This window comes from Sceloporus occidentalis, unplaced genomic scaffold (assembly GCF_023333645.1).
Source record: "Sceloporus occidentalis isolate IW3139 unplaced genomic scaffold, rSceOcc1.0.p SCAF_92, whole genome shotgun sequence".
Taxonomy (NCBI): Eukaryota; Metazoa; Chordata; class Lepidosauria; order Squamata; family Phrynosomatidae; genus Sceloporus; species Sceloporus occidentalis.
In genome coordinates this window covers 3,768,797-3,791,940 of record NW_028317072.1, presented here as the reverse complement: position 1 = coordinate 3,791,940, position 23,144 = coordinate 3,768,797, and the positions used below count along the sequence as shown (strand labels likewise).

The 23,144-nt window shown below is 44.1% G+C and overlaps 1 long non-coding RNA gene across 1 annotated transcript in view; it reads right to left on the bottom strand.

Annotated features, from left to right (window-relative positions):
• Positions 1–15,250: 15,250 nt before the first annotated feature.
• The window catches only part of LOC149284491 (uncharacterized), a 32,654-nt gene continuing 24,760 nt past the window's right edge, over positions 15,251–23,144 (bottom strand). Inside the window, exon 2 of the long non-coding RNA XR_016277840.1 lies at positions 15,251–22,364. This is a non-coding gene — a long non-coding RNA (uncharacterized LOC149284491). The remainder of the gene's footprint in view (positions 22,365–23,144) is intronic.

The window sequence follows — 23,144 nt, the reverse complement described above, 5'->3', positions numbered from 1 at the left end:
CCTCCCTCCCAAAGTCCTTTCCCCCATGTATACACATACACAGCATCTGTCTGTAAAATGTGGTGATGTCTGATTAATGGGGAACATGGTTTCACTTAACAAGAAGGTTTTCAGTCAGCCAACCTCACTGTTTCTTAGGACTAACAGAAAAATCAGAATTTCAACGATGCTCAGGAGGGCTTTTTTTCAAGGTGCATAAGATTTCGATATAATAATGCAATCCTATATACAACTACTCAGAAAGAAGCCACACTGAATCACTAGTCCAGGGGTAGGCAACCTGCGGCCCGTGGGCCGGATGCGGCCCGGCGAGGCCTTGTGACCGGCCCCACCGGTCCTGCCGCCGATTGCTGCCGGGGCCTTTGGGGGGCAATTGTCTATAGAAGCCTCAGAAACATGCATTTATATTAACATTTTTTAAAAAAATCAGCAAAATTTTTTTTTAAAAGTGTCTTCCATTTGAAAATTTTGTCCTACATTTGTCCTGGTTTATTTATATATTTAATTTTTAAAAAAAATATTTAATTATTTATTTTTTGGCTTTGCCCCCCCCCCCCCCCCCCAGTTGTCTGAGGGACAGCAACCCGGCCCCCGGCTCAAAAAGGTTGCCTACCCCTGCACTAGTCCATAACCTCCAGGTATAAGATTACACCCTAAATGTTGGGGCTGTACTGTGCAAGCATTGTGTCAGAATACATTCAAGCCAGGGTGTGAATGGGAAGGAGGGGTGTATTAATGATATAGGATTATAGATCTGTACAACTGATAACAGTAGTGTCACTAGGGTTGGTGTCACTCCAGTGCTGTAACACATGCTGTCACCCCTAGGCAGGCAGGCACCCTATAGCTCTGGTGAGTGGGAACTGGCAGCAGAGGGAGGGATTCGGTCTTGGCTGCCTCCCTCTACCCACGGAGCAAAGATTGGGGTGGGAAGGTGCCCAGACTGGGGTCCCTAGAAATCCCCCCATGCCTCCAGAAGAGGGAACAAAGGGGTGCAATAGAGGAGGAGGATGCATTACTGCCATTGCAGAAGCTCCACTTGGCCTGATGCCTGAAACCATCTCCCAAGTCAGTATCAGATGTGGAGAGAGAAGGAGTGGAGGAAGGAGGAATGGCAACAGGCAGGGAGGGGCACACACCATCTTGCCTTCCTGACCACCTCACTGCCCTCCTGTCCAGGCCAAGCTGCCTGGCACACACTCCTGGCCACCCCCTCCACCAGCCAGAGTGCTTCTGCTATCTGCCTGCTGTGGCTGCTGGTGAAGGTGGGGTCCTGCTGTTGTACATCAACCCTTCCAGGTATGGTAGGACTGCTGACCATGCTGGAAAATGCAGGTGCCAGTAGTGTCAGCCATAGAGTCCCCCCCCTTCCCCAAAAGGAAAAGAATCAGTGGTTGCCACTGCCAGAAGGATCTGCTAGGAGTCAGCAGTACCTGATCCCCACAAGTTGCCCCAGCAGACCACCTTTCCCACTGCCCTGCCCTGCCCAGTGCTTCCTGCCCCAGATGGAAGAGCAGGACAAGACAGCAAGAGGGTAGGGAAGGCAAAGTGGGTTGCAGTGTGCCAGCCATCTGGGAAAGATGTTGCTGCTGCCTTTCTGGGTCTGGCAGGACTGCTGGCCAATCAGCAAAGGGAGGTGATGGTGGCAATAGTGGCAGTGATGGTGATGATGGTAGTGGGTGCCATGGGCTCCTTTCCTTTTGTGGAAGAGGAGGGGTCTGTGGTTGTTGTTGCCAGCACCTCCATTTCCTGGCATGGCCAGCAATCCTGCCAGACCCAGAAGGGGCTAATTGATAGCAGCAGCACCCCATCTTCACCAGCAGCTGCAATTGATGGATGGCAAAATCAACCTGGCTGGCATGGGAGGGCAGTCAGGGGGTCTTGGGTGGTGATCAACTGCCCCACCGGGTTTACTCCCTTTTGAGGTGTCACCTAGTGCAGTCTGAAACTCCACACTCTTGACTGGTGTTAAGGTATGGAAATGCTACTAGAAGGATATATGGGCCAGAGGAAGAGGTCCTACTGGGGAAGGGGGTTTAAGTGGAAAAGAAGTCTGTTAAAAAACACAGGCTGGGAGCTGTGGCTGGGGATTACTTGAGTATACATAATATCTTTTCTATATGAATGTGAACACACAGCCTTTGGGATTCAATTAGAATTACCCTGTCTTTCTTTGAGTTTTTGAAGAGCACCAGGTTCATATATGTATGCTTATACATGTGTGTGTGTGGGGGGGGGGCTGTCTATGTGTCCATGTCTGTCTTATCTATCTGTCTATCCTAAAGCTTGCTAGCTTACTTGTCCCTCCTAAGGCTTCCTTGCTTTTTCCAGAGGAATATAACACATCCCTGAAAGTGTTTCAGCTCAGGTGACCTCTTGAGAACCAGTCCAACCGGTAATAAATAATTCAATGGCTCACTGTTTCCTGAAACTGACTCACAAGCCAATCCTTAAAGCCCCACCTTTGGTTTTCCCATGATCAGATGAAAGATCCCGACAGCAGCAGTTAGCAGAGGATGTTAGGAGATGGAGTCTACATCTGAAGCACGTTTGGTTGGAGGAAAAAAGCATAATAATTTTAACAAGATCAAACTGGAAAGTAGTGAGTGTTGGACTACAACTGGAGACCAGAATTTGATTTGCAGCTCCTCTGAGTCACATGCTCTCAGCCTCAGAGGAAGGCAATGGCAAACTGCATCTGAACAAATCTTGCCAAGAAAACCCCATTATAAGTTTGCCTTAGGGTCACCATAAGTCAGAAAAGACTTGAAGGCACACAACACACACACACACACACACACACACACACACACACGGCTTGTGTAGGAGGCAGCTAGGTCACAGTACACAATCAATGCCTGCACAAGCTGTGTTCAGGTGTACTGGAGCACATAAACACATTAACTATCAAACACTGTGTATGAATGAAGAGATCTAGAAGGAGGCAAGGACAAAGGCAATCTGGAAACATCCCGAAAAGCTGCATGCTCAAGATGTCACTGCTATATTTGATAAAAAGCAAAACAAAAAAATGGTTGCACAGAAGGATGTATACATATCTGAAACTTTCTGGCACGACAGCAATCCACTCCACACTTGCAAAACAGGATGAAAGCATCTGGGAAATACATTATAAAACTGCACATTGCACTTAGGAAACAAAGGGACATTTTAAAAAATGTATGTGGAAATTTCCTGCCTTTATTTTGCAAGCATACATGGGTGATCTTGTTTCATCTGGTAGAATCTGCCCACTGTTCCTTTCAGGGCAAGTCAGCAATGCCACCTGCTGTTCATCTGGTGCTTTTGCAAAGTTACTAGACAAACACTCAAGATACTGCCTCTGCCCCACAGCCTTTGTAATTGAGCTCTAATTACTATGGTGGATGACAGTCAACATAGTGTAGTGGTTTGAGTGTTGGACTATGACTCTGGAGACCTGGGTTCAAATCCCTACATAGCCATGTAAAACCACTGGGTGACCTTGAGCAAGTCACACTCTCTCAGCCACAGCCACAGAGGGAGGCAAAGGCAAAAAGATCATCTAAACAAATCTTGCCAAGAAAACCCCATGACAGGGTTGCATTAGGTCCACCATCGGTTGGAAACAATTTGAGGGCACATAGACACACATATGTACCATCAGTTGACAAGCTAAATCTTCCAGAAATAATGTATATTGTCTGTAGTAGTCTTATAATGGCGGTATCCAGACCGGCGCAAACCGCCAGCCTGGATACATACTAGGGTTGCCTTGAGGCATCCTTTCCAAATGTCCCGCAACCCTAGTAAGTGGCTGTGGCGTTGTAATGACGGTGCCCTTTCTACCTGAGCGTCGCCATTATGACATCATGGCTGCTCCACAGCCAAACAGCACAGCGCGGACATGACGTCCTGGTGTCGCTGCAGGGTGCTTGTGGTACCCTTTCAGCGGCACCAGAAGAAGCTCCGTTTCGGAGCTCCTTCGTCCGTGTGTATCGCTGGCGCAGCCTTTAAATGGCCACGCCAGCGATACAGAGAGAAAGGAGCTGAGCGGCCCCTTTCCCCGCCACTGTCGGGGTGTCCTTGGAGCATGAAGCCCCAAGGACACCCCTTTCCAGGCTGTGGGGAAGTGGCTTTTTGCCACTTCCCCGAGGCCAGGAAAAGCGGTGAATCGGGGCCTCTGGGGCTGCCGCTGTGACAACTGAGGCCCCGATCCGTCAGGGAAAGGGGCGGTCTGTATCCCACCATGAATACCTTTCTAATTCATTTTCCTACATGTTTCTACTTTTTGGACCAGTAACTTCATTTCATTCTGGATATTGGCCCCATTTCTCCTTGTTGTGATGTCACCCCACAATAGTGTATTTTGTTCCCTCCAGTGTTCTCCATCTCTCTCCACCCTCTTCCGATTTCAGTTCCTTGGCTCTTTTCCTGACATTTGTCTTTCCCCCTTTTTGAGCCTAATTTCTGCTTTCCTCATTCTCCCCCTTTCCATTTTTCTTTTGAACCATGAGACTCAAAATGTGTAGCTTCCCCTCAGCTTCACGCATCAGTCTGAAAATGCATAAACAGGTTCGCTCACCTACGGACTATTTGGTGGGCATTTACTTGTTCCCCAAAATGGGGAGAGGCAGTGTTCTGGGTGAAGACTGGGCATTTAGTTCCTTGTGAAAGATCCTGGTGTTGCCAAATACAACCATATTTGAATGCATGGTAAGAAAATGGCTGAGATGTTTGTGCTGAAAGGCAGAGTTGTGAAAATGCATGCACAACTGAAGAAGTCCTGCTACCAGCTTCAGAAGGGGTAGATAAATACACCATCAGTTAAGCAACTACATTCACATTGGCATTTGGCTTTGATTACTTTCAAGTGAATGTAGACATTACATGTTGGACAAAATTTCCAACTGCTTATGTAGGGGAATTTATGCATGTGTAAGGGTGCATCTACACTGCAGAAATGATGTAGTTTTTTTAAAAAAATTCCTTTTTATTAAACACAAATAGCACAACAGCAAATACAAGTACAGTTTATATATATACTACCATACAAAAACTAAACTACAAAAACACTACCATACAAAAACTACAAACAAAAAAGCAAGAGCAGCAGCAACAACAATCCTAACATAACACGCACACAAAATAAAAAAAAATTAACCAACACTGTGATTTTCTCCCCCTGCAAACTGATGATTATATCTCCCTGTTAATAAATTACTTTTAATTCATAATATACAAGACTTCTATGATATAAGCAAACTCTATTCAGCTTACAAAATCTATAACTGTTAACTGGCCACAATAGGAATTCATATAAGAAATAAGCATTTCCTAGTCTTTTAAAAATGTGATCAAGGATTTCTCCTTAATCAAAATTGTCAATTTGTCTATTTCAGCAAGTTCAACAATCTTCAATCTTTTTCATTTGGGATGGTAGCTATCTTCTATTTCTAAGCAAGAAATAACGCAGCTTGATATCTCTTTAAGTGCCATACCTCAGTGCTATGGAATACTGGGCTCTAGTTTGTTGTGTACCAGCAAGCTTTGACTGGGAAGGCTAAATAGTTCACAAAACTACAGGTCCCTAGCTTTGTGCCATGGCAATTACGGGCTGTACAGACTGACAGGAAAAGTTGGGTTGGGGGTGGAGTCGGTGTGTGGTGTCCATATGACACATGCCCCATCTCTGTGACCAGACTGGCATGACGCCACACACTGCACCACATGATGCGTGGCATCACGGCACTCCTTTGGTGTTGCATCTACATGACGCAGCACTGAAGCAGCATCGTAAAGCTACAGCGCCATGGCTATATATGCGCTTTCCAGGGCACAAAAAGGAGCTGATTTTTGTGGCTCCTTTTTGCATCCTGCAAAGGCCAGATTGGGGCTGTGGTGTGCAGTTGCTGCAGCCCTGATCTGGCTGTAAAAGGGGTGGCTGGAGGCTGCCCCTTAGGGGCTGTCTGGGTAGCCCCTTAAAGCATGTCAAACTGCATTATTTCTGCAGTGAAGATGCAGCCATAAATATCTTCCTCTTTTCTCTATGACAACTGCAGACACCTGGATTGTGAGCTTTGAGAAAGGGAAGGTGTAAGGGATAGCAAAGACACCTATGAGGAATATGAGTAAGGAATTATATGCACATTCACCTATGATGTTTCTCAGAGAGGCCTCAGGAAAGTCACTATTGCTAAGCTTTGCTCTAACCTACCTGCCAGAGCTTCTGTAGAATAAAAAGGCTCCTCTTAGATTACTGAAAGAAAGAATGGGAAACAGGAGCTACAGATCCAAACAATATATCGTTTGCCTGGAAACTTGCCAGTCCCATTTTGTTTTTCTGCCCTTTCCCCAATCAAATTTCTCCCATTATTTTTCTAGTTTTTAAAATGTGTTCATTTTTCTTTATATAGATCACTTTCCTATACAGCAACAACAAAATCATACAACATAAGGGCCATAAAATTCCACTAAAAATGTTCTATGGAGAGCCCTAGTGGTTCCACCTATGGCTTTCACCATGCTGTTGTCCTGCCTATTTTACTGTTACTCAGTGGGGACCTCAGATTTTGTCACTCTCCAGTCATGGCCTTCTTTGGGTTTATTTTCTTACCATGGAAGATTTTGTTTTGAATAAAAGGCAGAATAATGGCTGCCCTTATTCTGCCTTTTATCCAAAACAAAATCTTTCCCCAGTATCTGTCTGAAGATGCCCTCTGTGCTCTCTCTTCTCAGTTCCAGAGTGCATGTTGTTTTTTGACTGAACTCTGCAATATGTGGGCAGTCTTTCCACAGTAAGGACATTCTTGTTTCTTTCCATTATGTGCAGACAGGACATACTGGAGCCATCGGACTACCTTTTGCACTGAATTGCAACCTGGATTAAAAGTGGGACGTCTTTCTGCGGAGATTCAGTACCAGCTTACCAAATTCGACCTGGTTCCACCCAGGGCAAATTCCCCAGTGAGAATGGGGCCATTGTCTCTAGGCCTTGAACTGTTTCATTTTAGATGCCTGGATTTTAGAATTTTGTGCAATTCCCCCCTATAACCACTGAGTGCTGCTCGTTTTCCACTTGAGATTATTTGCTCTCTTTTACTGGACTGGTATTAAAGATTTCTGTTCTTGAGAAAAATGCTGGATGGCATTTGATAACTAAATAGTGCGGTGGCGCCCCATAGACTGATTCCCCATGCCTATCCCATTTTAATTCAATTCTATTCTGCTTTTTTATTCAACTTAGCTTAGACAGGCATATACTTTCTTGATCAAATAAACTGTAGATCCTTCATTATTAGGCAGATGGGACAATCTGAGCTTTAGATGTTTAGGAAAGACAGTGAGAATACTGCCCTCGTCTACTGCTGAATCTCTTGATGGATTTTGATGCCTTACATTGCAGTATCTTATTAGACTGACTGTGAGCTGGGAATAGGAGACATGATAGTGGTACTGCTGGATCAGTTAGGGGCCCAAAAGGGTGGTCTGGAGCTGCCCGTTTTTCCTCCAGAGGGAAACTGCAGCAACCAAACTGCACGGGCACCCCCATCAGTGCACCATTAGCGCACTGTGGTGCATTCATGATGTAAGTGTGGCGGCTGACATGCGAATGTGGCGCTGTGCTTGCATCATCATGGTGGCCCCCATGTGGATAGGTGGCCGCCACGATGGCTCTGCTGCCGTGCGCAAGGGTTCAGGAGCATGCGGATGCTGTGTGCTCCCGAACCCTAGTTTCAAACCAACGACTACGCTTCCCGCCTGTCTGTCTCAGGCCTAAAAACAAAAACCAGTAGTATCATGAGACATCCATTCACTCCCATGGCTGTTTAGATCTGTGGTGCCAAAGGTTTCCATTCAGTCCTCCATATTATATGACATGATGCTGCTGGGTGGGGTCATTGCGGTATTATGGATAGTTGCCATTGGTATGCTAATGACACCCAGCTCTATTTCTCCTTGTCATCAGATTCAGGTGATGGTATGCAGGGCTTGGACTGGTGCCCTGGATGCTCTAGTGGGCTGGGTGATGGCCAATAAATTGAACATGAATCATGACTAAATGGAAGCTCTATGAATCAATGGTTCCCAGGTCCAGAAACTGGTTAAACCATCTGCTCTAGATGGGATTGCACTTTCTCTGAAAGAACAATTGTATAGTTTGAGAGTACTCAGGATACATAAGTATGGAGGCTCAAGAATCCTTGATGGATTAGGATGCTCTTAGCCAGGTTCAGTCTAGATTATTGTGTAGTGGCCTACATAGGAATGCCCTTGCAGGTAACATGAAAGTTGCCAGTACTGCAAAATGTGACAACTAAATTGCTGTCCCGAGCATCATAGACATATCATGTAACACCTGTTTCTGATAGATGTGGTGGCTTCATATAAACTGGCTGTCAAAGGCAAGGTATTGTTCATGACTTTCAAAATCCTAAAGGTCTTCAGACACAGTACATAGAAATGCCCCACTCCTATTTCCCTATATATAGCCGCATAATCATTTCAATGTGCTGTGGAACAGTGAAGGGGTTCTTTTGTGTTTACTATTGGGAGCAGAGCACTACATGGAAATGCAAGGGAGGGCCTTCTAAGCCTCATTTTGGCATCAAGTTAAAACCTGGCTGTTCACCCCAGCACTTAAGGCCTAGTGTTCATGTCTTGGTTTTTAGTCTACTTGATTGTAGTTTCTGTTTTTAAAGTGTTTAAATTGTTTGAAATGGTCTGAAAGTGTAATATTGATAGTACTCTTTAGGTATCTATTGTGGGACATAACTACTCTAATTAAAAGGGGGGAAATGTTCCCTCTGTTCATAATCAGAATTATCTTCAGGTACACGCAAACAGAAATGAAGGTTACATAGTCCAGGATTTCACCTTCTGCTCTCATAGATTACATTGGCGGGTTACAGACCGCCATTAGGGACATCCTGAGGATGTCCCAGTTTGAAAAAGGGGCGTCTCTTCCAGACGCCCCTAACCCTATCACGGACAGAGTCCGTGACAAATGGCGGTGGCCGTTCCACACAGCCGTCGCCATATTGACGTAGCGGATGCTGTGCATCCGCACGTCGCGCCCCAGAAGTGATGCCATGGGTGTGCGACTAGCGCCTTGCGGCGTCTCTTCCGGGGCCCAGGAAGGAGCGCGATTTCCACGCTCCTTCCTCAGAGCATCTGGGAGCCGCGCAGTTTGGCCGCTGCAGCTCCTGGACACTGAAAGTGGAGGCAGAGCCAGACCACCGCAATCCAGCGGTCTGTAATGCGCCTTACTTATCCTAACTTCTTCTTAAAGAACGCTTGAATACTTCAGTGGGGCTTTATATGAGAATGGAAATCCTTTGTAGTTAGTGGTGCTTAAATTTCTCAAATGGACTCTGTATGGTGTCCCTCCTTAGATAGTATCTGTGTTCATAGAATCAGGCATATGCAGAGGACATGAGGAACAGTGCATGTGAACAGACCCTCTTATATTGTGTGTACACAAATTCAGGGCTGGCTCTATCATTAGCCAGAGGCAGCCACCTATAGCAGCAGATGCTCAAGGCAGTGGTGACAGCACATAGATATCCCATATGTACAGTGTTGCTTCCGATCCGTCAGTGGTTCACCTTGTTGTAGGACAGAACTGTATATGCCAAATGGCCTATCCACGGCCCCTTAAATTAGACAGCTGTCCCTCGTGCAGGATAGGCCAAGGAGCCTATTATATTTTACCTCCAGCAGCAAAATATCTTTTGCTGACCCTGTACAAATTGTACACATATAGACTTGTCCATGGAGTCAGGAGTCCAACACTGTGGTTATCTCTTCTTCCTCTTGAAAGACAGTGCTTTTAAAACAGACAACAATCTGAAGTGATAGGTATTTTGATAGTAATCATAATCTTTGTTGAAATGAGAGTCACCACATGCATACTGGATCCATGCCCTTCATGGCTGTTGAAAGCAGCCCAATCGGGGCTGGTGGATTGGGTAAGGGGAGTAGTGAATGATTCTATGTTTTTAGTAATATTGAGATTTAATTCTTTTTAACTTTTGTAAATTAATAAAATCATAGAGTTGGAAGAGACCTGAAGGGCCATCCACTTCAACCCCCTGACATGCAGGATTACACAATCAAAGTAACCCTGACAGATGACCATCCAGCCTCTGGTTGAAAACCTCCAAAAAGGAGACTCCACTACACTTGAACAGTTTTTACTGTCAGGAAGTTCTTCCTAATGTTTAGGTGGATTTTCTTTTCCTTTAGTTTCCATCCATTGCTCCATGTCCCAGTCTACGGAGCAGCAGAAAACAAGCTTGCTGCGTCTTCAATATGGCGTTCCTTCAAATATTTAAACAGGGCTATCATATCAACTCTTACCCTTCTCTTCTCCAGGCTGAACATACCCAGGTCCCTAACCCTTTTCTCATAAGGCATTGTTTCCAGACCCTTCACTATTTTGGTCACCCACTTCTGGATATGTTCCAGCTTGTCAACATCCTTTGGGAATTTTGGTGCCCAGAACTGGATACAATATTCCAAGTGAGGCCTGACCAAAGCAGAATAGAGTGGCACTATTACGTCCCATGATCTAGACGCCATACTTCTGTGGATGCAGCCTAGAATTGCATTGGCTCTTTTGGCTGCCACATCAGACTGTGGATTCATGTTCAAGTCTACTAGGACTCCCAGATCCCTTTCAAATGTAGTCTTGTTAAGCCAGGTGTCCCCCATCCTATATCTATGCATTTCATTTTTTCTCCGTAAGTATAGTACCTTACATTTCTCCCTATTGAAATACATTTTGTCAGTTTTGGTCCAGCTTTCTAATCTGTTAAAGTCATTTTGATTTTTGATCCCATCCTCAGGGGTTTTAACTACTTCTCCTAATTTGGTGTCATCTGCAAATGTTATAACCATGCTCTCTATTCCTTCATCCAAGTCATTGATAAAGATGTTGAATAGCAGAGGAAAAGAGGGAGAGAGAAAGATGTTTTCTGCTTTGCAGATGTCCATCAATGAGGTTTATCACATGGAGATTTTTAGAGATTTTTCAGGTCAGTCCCGATGTGACTGCACTTCCAACGATGCGCATTCATGTCATAACATGAATGTTTTATCAGACGCAATTCCTTTCTATGGGAGCTCCTTCTGTGGTGCTTCCGCAGTGATTCCAAAGTGACTCCTTATTTTGATGAATTCAGAAAAAAAGGGAATTCACAGAATTCACATTCAAGTTCACTTCGATTTCACTTTGAATTGGTCCGGTGTGGAAAAGCACTCTGATGTCACCTCCCTTGGCCCCCTGCGTCCTTCTCTGTCATCCCCCCCTCCTCCTTAACCCCATCTCGCCCCCTCTGCCACCCTGTCACCCATCCCATCAACCCCATCATCCCCTGCCTTCTCCTGCATCCCAATCTTGGTCCCAGTGACCCCCAGTGACCTATCCCATCATCCCCTGCCTTCTCCTGCATCCTGATCCTGGCCCCAGTGACCCCCAGCGACCTATCCCATCATCCTTTGCCTTCTCCTGCATCCCAATCCTGGCTCCAGCAACCTATCCTATCATCCTCTGCCTTCTCCTGCATCCCAACCCTGGTCCCAGCGACCCCCAGAGACCTATCCCATCATCCTCTGCCTTCTCCTGCATCCCAATCCTGGCCCCAGCGACCTATCCCATCATCCTCTGCCTTGTCCTGTATCCCATTCCTGGCCCCAATGACCCCCAGTGACCTATCCCATCATCCTCTGCCTTCTCCTGCATCCCTATCTCACCCTCTCTGCCAACTTGCCACCTATCCCATCATCCCCTGACTGTTTCTTCACCCCGATGAAGGATGACAGCTAAGGAGGGGGCAGGGAAGTAGGACAGCATCCAGAGCCCCACTGAGCATGCCCAAGGGTGCCGACTCGAATCGTTGAACCTTCCAGTGTGGTAATACAGTGTGCACTCACTCCGCTTTGCTTGAATCCGCATCACGTGACTTGCTTGGAATAGAACTTACTTTGCTTCCCCCTCAATTCAGAAGAGCAACAGAAAGGCAACCAGGTGTGGTAAAACATCACGTTTTAACTCTAATTCGCATTGCTAGACAGGAGTGACTCTGAATCTGGTGTGAAAAAACATCACGCTTCGTGTTGCTAGAACAGGAGTGATTGCGGATCTGAGCTGCAACCCCCCCCCCCACACACACACACACATGTGATAAGGTCCAACTGGATCTTTTAAAAAATTACTGAAACCCATTTTGTGAGAAAGACAGGATATAAATCCAATCCAATCCATCTATCCATCTGCTACAAAACCATTTGAACTGTGGTGGTGCTCCCTACCAAAATGAAGTAAATGTGGATAAACAACAGCCACACCGATACACAACTGATGAAATTGTGAAAAGAATTGTTTCCTTCTTCAGATATGGAAGGGCTATGTGGAGCCATAATCTATGCACATTCATAATCTGGGCAAAGAGTATAAATCTGCCTTTGGGATCAGGGGTTGACTCATTAGTAGAGGGAGGGATATGTTCTACTTTGCAGATGTCCATTAGAGCCCCTTTGACATAGACATCATATAAATACACACACACACCTCAGCCTGGTTGCCAAAACACACTGTTTTTCAGGGAAGGTGAAATCTGCTGTATCAGATGAGTGCTGTTGTATTGGTCTCTATTGAATTTAGTCAACACAGGCTGCAATTTGCAGCCTGTCCGTTCAGCCACTCTTGTGAAGGTAGGTTGCCTGACCTGACTTCCCCCATCAAAACAACACAAAACTCACAGAAGCAGCAGAAGCACAAAACTTTATTGGATACAGCACTGAGTTCAGAGAAACAGAAAGAGGACATTTCTAGATTCAACCACACCTATGAACAAGTGTTGAGAACAGTTCTAAAGTAGGTGCAGGAACTCTAGCATAGCTTGGGTAAGTTGCTTTTTCTTTTTGGACGGCATCTCCCAGCATCCTGCCACAGCATGAATACAGGCCATAGCAGCTTGGAGGAGGGGTCTGGAAGTTAGATTCACTCCTCAAAGAAACAACTTTCCTAGGCTTTGAATTATAGTGTACAACATAGGGCACGGCCACTAGAAAACAGGAGAGACTTTAATTCACAAACTTGTCTTTAGACTATGAGAGATAGTCTAAAGATACAATGGCTGCTTAACTGTATTTGGAAGGCAGCATTTTAGGGCATGAAAGGACAAGAGGACCAATCTGTTTGAACTAGGACAATAACTAGGATAACACATTCACACTCAGACCTAAACTACAGGCCTGATTGGTCTTGTAAACTAAACAGCCGGTCATAGATTGAGTAAAGCAGAACAATGAAAATGTCAGCAAGTGAGCAATGTTTTCACAGATTTGGGGTTTGAAAGTCTGCTAAAAATGATCACAACCCCCCCTTTTCCATTTGATCTGTCTACACCTAAACAAAACAAGGAAAGAAGTGAACAGCATTTGGTAAACAAGCTTTTTCTCTTTTTGCTGCCATTAAGAAAATTAATCTCTTTAGATTTTGGAAAGTCCATCAATATGATGCAGAAACCCCTGCCAAGTCCCTTGGTGAGCTTTGGAGCTTTCCCAGAGTTTGCTCCACAGCCTATGGCCTTCTCTCCAGGGTGATCAAAGTGAACAAACCACCAACAGTTGCTGAGCCATGACCCCAAGAACAGTATTTCCAGGAATCCCCCTCTTATCACCTAAGGGATTCCTGGGAAAACTGGACCCCGAGGACATAGTGAGGGCTGGACAGAGAGCCAGGATACTGAATAAGTCCCTTCTCCATATCTCATTGCCAACTGAGCTTTTCTCATGTGATGCAGCTGAAACAGGCCTCAAATGGAAATGTTTCCCTCTGTGCACCACCCTGTTACTTTGGGGTGCCTATGGGGAGACATCTGGTAGCTATGTGAGAACTCTTTCGCTTCTCTGCCTTGTGACACTGCTTTGATTTCATTTTCGGGAACAAGAATGATCTAAGAAAACCAGACACCTCCTGTTTATAGAATCATAGAATCAAAGAACTGGAAGTTTAAAAGAGAGCATTTCTATAATATGCAAATTTTCTCCATGCAGATATAGGCCTGTAATGTATACAGTTGCCCCTCCTAACTCATGAATCTGACCTTGAATATCTGTGGAGGGGCAACTTTCGCTATTTTCAATGATGCGCGTGCCTGGTGCACGCGCCCAGGGCATGCCCCATTCAAACCTATGGGGCTTGAATATGTGTGAGTCTTCATTTTCGCGAGGAGGGGTGTTCCAGAATGGATCTCCCATGAAAACAGAAGGCCAGCTTTATAAAGGTGCACTGTCTCTTCCAAAGAATTGTTTCTGTCTCATCCTCTTGCCTTATAACTGGGCAGAGGTATCAATGTTTTGTGTGATTGCAGAGGTAAGAGATAGTGAGGTGGGCATATATTTTCTCTGTGTTGAGCTCTTTTTTTCTTGGGCAACAAGAAACATTGGGAAAACAAAATTTTGCATTGGGGTCCTTACTTGGCTGGTAACATGGTCACTCTTTAAGGAATCAATTGTCTAATGGGCAGTACTAGAGGCTTCCTACTGCTTGCAACCCATTCTGTGGTTTTCTTCATGCTTGTTCCTCACACTCAGCCTCTGCTTTGTTGTCATTCCCTGCTGTCTCAGTCCAGCTGAAGAGCTGTGTCCCTTAGATTCAATTGGTAGACATACCTGTCCAGGTTCTCCTGCTCCATGTAGCTTGGCAAAAAAAAAGATCAGGTTGGAACTGTTTGTTGCATTGTTCCTCCCTTCCCGAGCTACAGTGCTTCATCTCAGACTCACAACTGACCAGAGATGCAGCACTGCACCTTGGGCTGGGAGACATTGAAGAGGTTCTTTTGGAGTTTGTCCATTCACCAGGCATACTCTTCCTGTAAGATCTGTAATGGAAAGGTAAGGAGTTTGCAGAGAAGAAGGGAGAATACAGTGGACACTCCACTTTCATTGAGGTTAGGGGCACAAGACCTCATGAAAGTGGAAAGCCGCAAATAAAAAAAAACACTATTTTTTTCCCATCGGAGAGAACATCTCTCTAGGAATCTCTAGGTCCCCCAGGGCAATTCTATGGTCAAGACTAGACAGATGTTGATCATGAAATTCTGCTGGAGAACCTACAGATGCCTAGAGAATTGTTCTCTCTAGGAATCTCTAGGTCTTCTAGTGTGACTTTTGGCAGAAGCTGACAATAGAATCATCCTGGAGGACCTAGAGATTCCTAGATAGAACATATTAATCAATAATAATAATAATAATAATAATAATAATAATAAATATTTTTTATTTGTATTTTCCTGCCTTTCTGTGGATCGAGGTGGGATTACATCAACAAATTAACACAGTACAGATATAAAATACAACAAATCTGTGATTAACCAAATTTGCAAAAGTGAAAGCCACAAATGTGGAAGGCCAACTGTACAACCTTTTTGTAGAGCAATGTTTCAAAGCTTCTGCCAACAAAGAAAGTTATTGAGGCCAAGATTATTGTTGAGAAACCTCATTGTCTCCCATAGGTTATTTGAAAGAAGTACAGAATTCAGGATATTTTGTAGGGTGTTAATATCCCACTGTTTCATCCTCTTAATTTCCACAGTATTCTCCCCACTCAGGAGAAAACCAATATTTATTCACAGTTCTTACCTGATATTTGCACATCCCAAAGTTTTAAAGGAAATTACGCTGCACAGAAAGTTGCTCTATGCTGTCAGGTCTTTTTCAATTCATGGTGACCCTAAAGTGAACCTATTACAGGGTCTTTTTGGCATGATTTGTTTAGAGGGGGCTTCCCTTTGCTTTCTGCTGAGGCTGAAAGTGTATGATTTGCCCAAGGTTACTCAGTGGGTTTCCACAACCAAGCAGGAATTTGAACCCTCGTCTCCAGCATTGTTGCCCAGTGCTCTACACCATGTTGGCTCTCCTCTGCATAGAAATACATATGTTTGCTTGAGTTTTTTTGCATGGGAAGTATGAAGAAAAAAAGTCTTGTTTATGTACAAGAATGCTGTTACTAACCACAAAAGTAATCTAGCACAAAGATGTCACACAACAAAATTGTACAAAAAACTTTTGTGCAGGAAACAGCAATCTTATGCAACATAACCATGTGGCTATATTAGTGTGTGTGTGTGTGAGAGAGAGAGAGAGAGAGAGTGCAAGATTGCCTTTCTTGCACTAGAAAACATCACATTTACACAAAAGACATCTATTGCTGTCTGAAAACTGATTATTTATTTATTTATTTATTTATTTATGCATGCATGCATGCATGCACAGAATCCCAGGGTACTCACACAAACATACCCACATGTATTTCTGTGGGAAATGATTTTCTTAAGCACTTCAGGGTGAGTGAACACTGGGCAAAAAAAAAAAAAAAGCACAAAATTCTTGCCACTGTTTTTCGATTGCCACTTAGGTTTCGGGGGAGGGCGGTGTCAGGAAACCCATTCTTTGTTCAGAAAATGAATTATGGCAAATATTCTTTCCCTCCCCAATATGTTCTAGGGTACCTGCTCAGTTCGTAAGGGGTGCTGGCCTTGATGATCTCTTGGAAGAAGAACTTGCATAGTGGGGATTCTGTTGGCCATTGGCAATGCTAAATGAGGCTGTGGAAGAATGACTGGATCCTGCATATCCTGGAAGACTGCTTGGAAGACTGGAAAGGATAAGACCAGCTATGTGGAACATTCTCAGTGGGCCAAGGATATATCTGTTTATATGTCAGGACATAGCTGTGTTTACAGAGATATGTCACTTCAAGGTAATTTTTTTGTAAACAGCCCATGTGATGTAGAGGCTAATGCATTCTACTTAGGGTGCCTGGGTTCAAAGCTTCTCGCATCTTAAAAACTATACTAACTAATCTTAGGCTCTTCTGGGATAGCTGTTATGAGGATTAATGGAGGTAACCATAATTATGCAGCAAAGTTGGTCTATATAGAGAAGGGGGAAGTGGAAGAAAGATATGGGATGGGACACCTGTCCTAGAATTGCCATTCTGGACAATACAGTCTAAGACTACCTCTGCTCACAATAACAACATAATCCTGTTGGTGTTGTGAATACTGTATTTTGAACAGTGAAACTGAATTTGGAGAAGATTCTGCCAAGGCAATAAGAATGGTTTGAGCCCTTTCTGAACAAATAGCTTTATGAATGTGTGTGCATTAGTACATAACTAGTACTAGACAACCCACTTGTCTTCCCCATTGCTTTGTTTTTGCTAGTTTATATATTATTTGGAGTTGCCAAAATGCTATATTGTTCCCCACTAAGGAAAATTGTCCTATATCTTTGCTAATTAGAACACTTCAAACCTATTTAAAGATAGTGTAGATTGCTCTGTTGCACGGATATTATTTGCTTAGTAATGAAGGTACATTGGTGGGTTACAGACCGCCCATTTGGGGCGGCCTGCACCCGCCCCTTTCCCCACTGTATCGAGGCCTCAACTGCCAGACCGGCAGCCTCCGAGGCCCTGATCTCCCGCTTTCCAGGCTGCGGGGAAGCTGCAAAAGGCCACTTCCCCTCGGCCTGGAAAGGGGTGTCCTTGGGGCCTCAAGCCCCAAGGACACCCGGCAACGGTGGGAAGGAGGAGAAAGGGGCCGCTTGGCCCCTTTCTCCTCTGCGTCGCTGGTGCAGCCATCTGAAGGCTGCACCCAGTGACGCAAACCCAGAAGGAGCTCTGAAAGGGAGCTCCTTTTGGGATCGCGGAAAGGGCGCCCTAGGCGCCCTGGTGTGGCCCCAATACGTCACAACCGCGCCGCCTCGTTTGGAGGCAGCGCGGTCGTGATGTAGTGGTGGCAGCAGCAGTGTGGAATGGCCGTCGCCATTTTCTACGCGCAGAGCACGTACTAGGGTTAGGGGGCGTGGAAGCACCGCCCCTTCCTAACCCTAGTACGCACTCCGTGCGTACTCTCTGGTGGTCTGTAACCCGCCTTAGTGTTGTTACCCCAGGCAAGTATTTCAGGGGAAGAAGAAGAAGAAGAAGAAGAAGAAGAAGAAGAAGAAGAAGAAGAAAAGGAATCTTCAGAATAGTGCAAAACCATAGTGTGAACTCTGTGTTAATGTGAACAAAGGTGTAGTTTCAGTATTAACCTACATATGTACTTACAGCTTTCTCAATTATCTATTGGTCAAAGTTAGGAGCCAGAGTGGTGAAGTGGTTTAAGTGTTGCATTAAAACTCTGGAAAAGAGGTTTGAATCCCTGCTTGGTTATGAAAACCAACTAGAAGATCTTGAGAAAATCATACACTCTCAGCCTCAGAGGAAGGCAAAGTTAAATCTTCTCTCAACAAATCTTGCCTCCACCCCCACCCCCCCAAAAAAAACCCAACCGAAAACACCCTGTGATAGGGTTGACAAAAGCTAGAACACATACACACAAGTTATGTTGGGAAGCAAGGATCAGATGCAAGTCCATACACAAATCTAGACAGTAATTAGGAATCAAAGGGACAAACTCGGCAATATGCTTAATGTATATGAAGAAGTTCCCTCAAGTCACAAAAGATATCTGTTTTCATAGAACTTGCTTTTTCTCTGTAACTTGCGTTTAACCATGCTTTCTTTTGTGATTGGACACTGAAAAGTAAACATATACAGTACTTATTTCACAAATATGATTGATGAAGCATGCATCTTCGCATCAGCAGAAGAAAAACAAGTTAATCACCAGAAATACACATTCTTCTTATCATCCAGTTTGACTCTTCATGACAAACCTAATGTTCAGACCCTCTCCCCTTTCTCCCTGTCTGAGAGACCTAGAAACTGCTGTGAGGTGGGGCCAGAAATAGAGGCCAAATTCAGTGTATTTGGGACTGTTTTTGTGGCTTAAATGAATGTCATAAATGTATGGATTTGGCTGATGAAGTGAAGTCTTCTATGAAGATGACAGTTTGGAGGACATGTGTTGAGGAAAGAGGTGAGCTGGAGATCAAGTTGTGACTTCCCCCGGCAAAAACTAACATCCTGTGATCCTGACTAGGCATGAAGCATGGTAAACAGAGCATCTGTCATAACTGCATCCTTATGCTGCCGTCCAGCAACCTCCTTCATCGGACAGCCAGGAACAAGCATTTCACAACAACCTGACAAGAAGCAGATGGCAGCTCCAGGGGCTGGAACTTCATCTGGCTCTTTGGCAATCTGTTCTTCCCCTTTGTCTACTCCATGCACAGTTCACAGGATCTATCATATCATACAGCAGCTCCCTCTCCAGCCTCTTCTGTGAAGCAGACAAAGTACAGGAAGAGGTGTGCATTGTGTGACAGAGAGGAGATGTTGTGCAGCTAACGTCAGCTGAGAGACAGGAGCAGGGCCATAATGACCCTTTCAAGAAGTACATGATGTTCATTTCACAAAGCTTCCAATCAACATATCTGTTAAATAAAACAAAGGGGGGAAGGGAATAACCCAGGTTTTTATTGATTGAAGAGAGAAAATGATAGAATGTCTCCCTCCCTCCCTCCCTCCCTCCTTTGGCTGCATTCATCAGATATTACAAAGCAGTGATGTGTAACATGCATGCCAAATACTTCGCATCTGAGGCCCCACTGAGACCAAGACCCTTTCCAGAGACCCTAATTTTAGACTTTAAAATACATTATTTTCCAAAATGGATGCACCTACTTTCTCCAACATTGACAAATAACCTCATATTCCAGAGTTCTGTATTATGTGTTTAAGGGTGTTTTTTTTTTTGCTAGGTTTCTGAATAAGACCTGGGCCTTTTGGAAGTACTACATCCATGCCTAGGATAAGGGTAGGAGAAAATGACTTACCAAGACTTGAGATCATTTGGAAAGTTCACCAAAAGCCCAGATCTGTGTTTCAGAAACTCTGCCAAATGCAACATTATCTCCAGACTCAGAATAGATTCAGGATGGGAAACAACAACAAAAAAAAAACTATAGCCACATTTGGGAATGAGCCACAATGAGTCAAAGGGACAGGCAGAACTAAAGGACAAGACGTCATTACCCAAATAGTTTCCAAGGGAGATAAACCTCAGCAAACAGAAAAATGAAAAGCAGGATTCCAGAGTCACTGGTGGATAGCAACATCTACAAGTTTCTTTTCTCAGTGCAGCTTTAGGAGATGAAACTGAGCAGTATACCATGCTAGTCATAAATCCAAATTTAAGTTTAGATCATTGATGAGAATGAACCTATGCACACTCCATTCTGTGCTAGACTTTGGCCACAATGTCAATTTCCTGCACTAAAAGTTGGCTCAACAAGGATTCCCCTTTCTCACTGGCAAAACACAATTCCCAGGATTCTTTAGGAGAAGTTACTTCAATGAAAATAGTATAGAACTGGTAAAAAAAACTATAGTTAAGAAAAACACCAATACCCTTCCCACTCTCTGCTCTTTGCTTGCCTATTGGCTAACAACTAAATCCTGTGACTCTGACTTCAGAGGTCTCCCTGATTTCAGAAGTCAGGGAGACTTCAGAAGTTGGGCTACTTTCCATGATATGTGGGTGATGCAGTTTTGTAGGCAGCTGATCTCCAGAAGTATCATCTGATTCAACCAGATTGTCAACTTACCTTATGTGATGTAGAATACACTACAGAGCTAATGCAGTCTGATACCACTTTAACTGCAATGGCTCCATGCTACAGAATGCTGACACTTGTCGTTCAAAGAGGTTCTCACTAGAGAACTCTTGTGTTGTAGTTCAGTGGACTGTGTTAGAGCTCTCTAGGACAGAATTCTAAGTATCTCAGTAAACTGCTAATCCCAGGATTATGTAGAATGGAAGAATGATCATTTACGTTACAACACAATGATAGAATTGTCCAGTAGTTGACCCACCAAAGCAAAGGGGAAGTAAAATTTGAGTGTGGAATGCTGTATAAAATAAGACATTCCTGTATAAAAAGTATCTTGAGCTAGCAGAGCTCCAGTCTCAGCAGACAGACTGAAATCTTCAGTAATATACTTGGACCGAGATTTTTGTTTAGAGTAGTTGTGCAAAAACCATATGAAGCTTCTAAAGTAGTTGATATCAAGAGCATACCTAGTATATATGATCCCCAGTGCAGATCATTTTTAAATAGCTCCTTCCTCTCTTCAACAGCTTTTTCTGGATTTGGTGGAGCTTCTGGCTAGGCAGGAAAGGGAGGCAACACACTTTCCTATCCAGTCAGCAAACCTGCCAGACCTGGAAAGTAGCCCCCTTCAACCAGTGGCTGCTGGTGGGCATGGGCTGCTGCCACCATCCCACTGCCTTTTCCTTTTCTTCCAGAGCTTCTGGATGAGCAGGAAAGGGAGGAGTCTTGCTTTCCCACTCGCCAGCAGACCTGCCAGACCCAGATGACAGTATCTTCACACTAGTGCACCAGATGACCACCCCCCCCCACACACACACACTGAAGTGTTAACCCTGTGCGGTCCACACTCCTCACACACCCCTAGTGATGCCCCTGACACAGAGGAAGCATCACAGTTAAAATTATCCTCCAGGCACATCATTACATTTACTATTCAGTAATACTATTCCTTATAAGTGATATGCTACAGTTATTCATGCAAAGCGTAAGTTTGCACATTGATGAAAGGTTAAGCTCATGCTGAAGATAGATGTATATGGAAAAATCATTGATAGGAATTACTTCAGTGTGTAGGTATATGGATGTGGGGCTAAATACTTGTATGGTCAGTATATACATATCAGAAGAAAGCAAAGATAAATCTAATGGCCAGGTTCATACATTAGAGTAAAACAAATTATAGTTTTATGCATTCTGATTTGTTGTGTTCAGACTTGTCCTCACATGCAGTCCATTGATTATTAGCCAGCTACAAACTGTGATTAGAAGCCATACTTTTTCTGCTGGGTTATGAACTCAGGCTTGCTTAGACCCTGCCTTTTTATGTTCATACCTAGATCTGGTTTGTTTGTTTGTTTGTTTCTATTACCTGCCCTGAAACAAGACCTGTCCAAAGAGGCAGGAGAGAAACTGAACACAAATGGTAAGGGAGACTCAAATTTGTTTAGCTGACTGTGGAACATTTATGACTAAAGCAACAAACCATGGCTGACACAAACTGTAGCATGTTTTGTAAATGCAACCAGTACCTTAGATAACATATTGTAATCATAATCATCTATTGTATCCCATTAACTGATATGTGTGCAAAGATATGCTGACTTAATATGCATTTTAAAAGATACAAAGTAAAAATGGCTAAAAGTAGGCTTTCATGGACAGAGGTCAGCCATGGTCTCACTGTGGACCAGCAAACACAGCTAGCCAGTTTTCTGAATCTCTGTGCCTGTTCTGCTCAGGACTGGTTGTCCATTGCCCACCAGAAAGCTTCCAGTTGTCACCCAGGCAACAGCTTCCTTCAGCAGTCAATCCTGAGAGAAATAAAGAAAATAATTGTTATTAGAAGGTGATAAGAAAAGAGCATTCCTTGAGGGTTCTGTGTCTTATCGCTCTAAGGAAACATATCCAGGGCATCTGTGCTGGCCATACAGCAAAATACAACAAAATCCATAAAAGAGCAGACGTACCTTTATTGGCCAAGCAAATGCAGAAAATGCCTCATATAAGCTTTCAAAGCTTCACTGGCTTCTTCATTAGGCAAAGAGGTTAAATATCATGAAGGAGAAAAAAAGATGTAGATGATAGAGCCACAGGCATATGTTCTGCTCTGTTGTCAGTTAGGATGGTTTAGAGGGCTTTCATAGTAGATAGAGGCCACTCCCTTTCTTAGCCATACTGAAAACCAGGGACAAAGGGCAATAAAAGACGGGTAATAAAATTTCATCAGCTCCATTAACTTTCAAATCTAATGGAGTTGAAATTTTTCAATTCTAATTTCAACTCTAATGGAGTTGCAATTTTATTACCTGTCTTTTATTGCCCTTTGTCCCTGGTTCTCACATGGCCAAGAAGGGCAGTGGCCTCTGCCTGCATTGAGATCCCTCAATGCCATCTTATCTGACAACAGAGTAACATCAGAAACAGAATGTATGCCTGTGTGACTTTGACATCTTCACCGTTTTTCTCCCATATGATTTTAAACCTGTTTGCCTGATGAAGAAGCCATTGAAGCTTTGAAAGCTAGTGCAATGCATTTTCTACATTTTGTTTGGCCAATAAAGATATAAGGTTCAAAGGGATATCTAACCTTG